Source organism: Sturnira hondurensis, unplaced genomic scaffold (assembly GCF_014824575.4).
Source record: "Sturnira hondurensis isolate 20B ecotype Veracruz unplaced genomic scaffold, ASM1482457v3 Scaffold0010128, whole genome shotgun sequence".
NCBI lineage: Eukaryota > Metazoa > Chordata > Mammalia > Chiroptera > Phyllostomidae > Sturnira > Sturnira hondurensis.
Window position 1 is genome coordinate 38352831 of NW_028082759.1, and position 4847 is coordinate 38357677.

A 4847-nucleotide genomic window follows, 5' to 3' on the forward strand; every position below is an offset into this window, starting at 1 on the left:
TGTGTATGTGTATGTGTATACTTATGTGTATTCTTTATATCCAATTCCACAAAACTCAATGACAGTTATTTTTTGATGCCTACTTTATGGAGAATACAATAAATACAGAACAGAGAAAGAAGAAGTACCTTCTTCCAAAGGTGGAAGGAAGGCTTTTCCAAAGTCTTTGTTAACAAAGCAAAGAGAAATGTATTACTTGCCATCAAAATGGGTGATTTGCACTTATCTTAATTTTACTGTCATTTCGTCAGCAAAATAAAAACTTGTAATAAGTGGAACTGAAGAAGCCTGTTGGTTTTGTGCAGACCCTATCCTTCATCACGCCTCAGAAGACAGGTTTTAAATAACAGTATGTGCCATCTAAAACAAGAGTTTGCAACAAGTTTAATTGAGATCCAAAAATCTTTCTCTATATTGAAGACATTATTAACCTCATTTTCAAGTAAGCAGAGACTTGATGATTGATTTATTTACTTTTTATACACAAGAAGCCATTATCCATCTCCTCAGATGGACTAGTATTCTAAAACCCTCCTCCCTCTGAAGAAAAAACAAAAACACCGGCAATGCCCTATTTCTGACGTTTCAGGAAAATTCAGGGGTGTGTTTCTTCCCAGGCACACCATGTTAGTTCTGGCATCTGTGTGGGGTCACCTCTGCCAGGAACGTTCTCCCCTTCTGTCTTAGTCCATTCAGGCTGCCACGAAAAATACCACAACTAGGCATGAGATGTTCTAGGGTTCTGGAGGCTGGAAGTCCAAGATCAGGGAGCCTGCCACATGGTCAGGTGAAGGCCCTCTTCTGAAGTGCAGACTTCTCATTGTATCTTCGCATAGCAGAAGGGCTAGGGATCTTTCTGAGTTTCTTTTTTAAGAACACTCATCCCATTTGTGAGGGCTCCACCCTTGTGACCTGTTTACCTCCCAAATGCCATCACCTTGGTGGGTTAGGTTTCAACATGTAAATTTGGGGAGGGCGACACCTTCAGACCACAGCACCTCCACACCCTCTATTTCGGGGCATCTTCTTGACCTCATTCTTGTGTTGCTCCTCCTAAGAACATTCCCTGAAGCAAGTGCAGGGTCCCTAATAAATGAGTTGTTACCTGAACTATTTTGGAAACCTTTACAGTCTCTGCCCCCTGCTCTGTGAAGACCACTGACCCTCTCTAAGCCTCAGTCCAATAGGTTTAGTTCTACCATAAGCACAAGACTGACCATGGCCTCGCTGTCACCAGTGGCTTCTCAGAGTGGATATATCTTGCACAGAAGGAAAGAAAAATGTCTCACGTGGCCTGTAAGGCCCTCTGGAAAAGCTGAACTGCTTGTTGCTTAATTTGCCCTCAGCCTTACCATTCTCTTCCTTATGCCTGCCACATTAACACTTCCTCAAGCTTGCCAGTGAGTCCCCGTCCAGAAGGCTTCACACGAAATCCTCTGACTGGCATGGTCTCCGCCCCTGCCCCGATGTTCACGTGGCTCCCTCCATAGTCAGGGTTCTTCTTAAACGTGCCTTCCTTGAGTCACCTTCCTATGCCATCCAAATTAATACAGCGACACCCTGCTTTATGTTTTTTTCCAGCACCCATCAGTAACTATTTATCTAATTACTTATCTTTCCCTTCCATCAGGCTATCAGCTCCAGGAGAACAGAGATTTATTTTACTCACAAATGTCTCCCTAGAGGTTTTGATTCTGTAGGTCAGCAGTGCGTCCCGGAGACCTGTTTTTAATTGGCAGCCCAGGTTATTTGGAAGGAACTAAGTCGAACAGCACTTGGGCCCTAAGTGACGTCCAATTTTCCTTAATCCCGATTTGGCGATTGCTGCCTGAGGTTTATTTTGCTGTTGTTGGTTTATTTTGTTGTTGCTGTCCATTTGTTTTGCTAGTTGTTAAGAAAAGAAAAGCGTCTTTCCTTTCCAAGTCCAGAAAGCTCAAGACTCAGTGTCATGGTGATCTCCCAGGATTCATTAAACGGCGACAGAGGTAACTGCAAACGGAAATGCAAAGGGAGCACTCCCCAGCGAGACGGGGTAATCTCCAAATCACTGAGACACGGCTGCATATTGAAGAAAGATATGCTACTAATTTGCTGGACCCCAGTATATGAAGTATTACCATGGTTATCTTTTGCCAATTTTAAGTTCCTGTCATAGAACATGTATGTGAAACATTCCCTACTATTTTCCTGCCCTCAGTGTCTGTGTTACTATCATCACCAATTCCTCTTACATGGCTTGGTGGGTTATACTGATGTGTTTGAGGGGAGTGGGATGGAATTTTCAATCATAATACCAATGGCTATGTTAGTCTTTCCTGAGGCAGAACTATCTCTGGACTGGGACTGTATCTTCTGGACCTCAGGTATCTGTGCTCTGTGAAGGCAACTCAGGGGCAGAAATTTGCTGGGAGAGGCACCGGCATCGAGGGAACACGCTGCCTAGACTTTGGTTCTGAGAAGAAAGGGTGAGCAGGTCTTTTGCTCTCAGTTTAGGAGAAACTTCACAGAAGCACCTTCATGGGATTTTTAGTCCGAAGGCAGGTATGATTTGAAATGCCCATCAGTAGATGAGTGGGTAAAAAAGTTGTACATGTACAGAAAGGAGTATTATGTCTCTGTGAAAAAGAAGGAACTCCTCCTACCCTTTGCGATAGCACGGGTGGACCTGGAGTGTACGCTAAGCAAAATAAGCCAGTCAGAGAAAGACAAATACCACATGATTTCACTAATACGTGAAATTTAATGGCTAGAATAAGCTGACAACAAAATGGCATAGATACATGGAACAGACTGACAGATCTCAGAGGGGAGGGGCGGGAACTGGAAGAGATTAGCCAAAGAACATATTTGCCTATATGCACAGCCCATGGATACAGAAAACAACGTGTCCCTGGGGAGCGGGGACTGAGTGAAGGGGGGTAAAGGTTTGGAAGTGGGGGACATCAGAAAAAAGAAGGAAAATAGGTCTAAATATTAAAAAGTCTGCTGTTTGTAGATATAGAAGGAAATGGTAGAGCTAAAGAGCAAAAAAACTCAAAGTGAGCAAGGTTGTCAGAAAAGGGAGTGAGACGGGCACCCAGAACCTAGAAGAGCCCTCGTACTCACAAACGACCACGAAGCCCGACTACACTGACTACACTGACTACACCCGCCGTCACTGTGGGCTGTGAGATGTCAAAACCCCAGAGGATTTTCTAATGCCCTGCTAGCGGCATCTGCATGAATAAATTAACAGAGAACAGTAACAATTAACTGCGTGTTGGTTGCCAATAACCACAGTAAACTCGTCAAGTAGTGAATAGAACCGTTGCCTCACCCCTTTGCCATTTACAGCCTCTGGTGTTTGTAAATAGTAGCCACGCAGCCTTTTCATCACTGTCTGATGGAGCTGCACGCGGTTTAATCTTCCTGCTTCAAATCACTCCTGCAGCCGGTTCAATCACTTCCCTTGCTTTCTTACCTCTAGCCAACTTGTTCATTTATGGAAAAACTGGCACTGCATTATTGTAGCTGCAGACTCAAGGCTGTATTCACAGTCAGTATTTATTGAGTGCTAGCCAGGTGCGTGGCCGTGCGGTAGGCACAGGAAAGGACTCCTGGTGCTGCACTGATGTAGGCGCTTCCAGGACACCAGGCACCGAGTTCCCCACACTGCCTGTCTCGGGTTCTCACTGTGTAGTTTCTCTCCTTCTTGCCAGTGGATCACAGAACTCCAACATGAGAACAGTATCAACAGATACTCCTTCAGCTGCCCGTCAGACGTTTTCTGCCCCCACATATTTTTATTGTAGCAGAACAGACAATAATATTGTCTGGATCTTGAGTTCTCGTAGGTTTCTGTGTGTAATCTTGAAGTGTTTCAAGAAAATGTTATCTGAACCTGAAAATTTCAAAAGAAAAATTACCAAATTACCTTGGCCCTACATCCTTTGCATGCATGGAAAGTGGTAGGGGGGAAAAAATTCTGTATGTGTCTGACTCAGTTCCCCCAGTATGACTGAAAACAGACTGGACAGGGACCGGTTTGAGCAAACACAACTTTATTTATTCACCTTAGGGGATGCGTATTGACACTCGTACAGAAGAGCACCCTTCGTTCATTCCCTCCCCACCTACCCGTCTCAGAGAAGACAGCTGTATGTTCTTTTAGAACAGACACACACTTTGAAAATAATCAAATACATCATGAACACTTCCTTAAAACTGGTGTCCACCACCTAGAAGTCACTGGATTTTGCTCACATCTCTCATGTAAACTACAAAGTGTTTCCTATTTGTCCAACATCCTCGAGTGAAAATATGAGAGGCGTTTTCAAGAACTACTTGTAAGGGAACTACTCCAATGGATCTCATTTCTGTTCTTACCTGCTAGTTTCTGGCCTATTATGTTTTGAAGAGAAAGAAAGACATTAATATATAAAAGGAGAGGCAGCTTGGGTCAGGCTGGCCTGTCTTTTGTGAAAATAAAAGTGTCTAATCCTATCACAATGGGAGGGAAAGGGGAGAATAGGAGGTGTCCATTATTAATTTAAAATTGGGTTTTGTTTTTTTTCCTAGTGTGCATGGCCACATGCACACACATCCCTTGTGTGTATGTGAGGAAAGGCACATTCCCCAGGAAGACACGTTGGAGAATCCAGGCCTGAGACAAGCCAGCAGAAGGAAGAACTGCAGTGATGGTCTCAGGCTGCCCTCCCCTTGACCAGCATCCACCATTATGCCCTCTCTAGACACGAGATTTTCCCCATGCTTTGCCCTCCTGTTCTCTGCAACTAGTTTTTTTTTTTTTTTTTTTTGGCCCATAAAATGGAGAACACTCAGGAGAAAGAGGAATTTCTGCTATAATA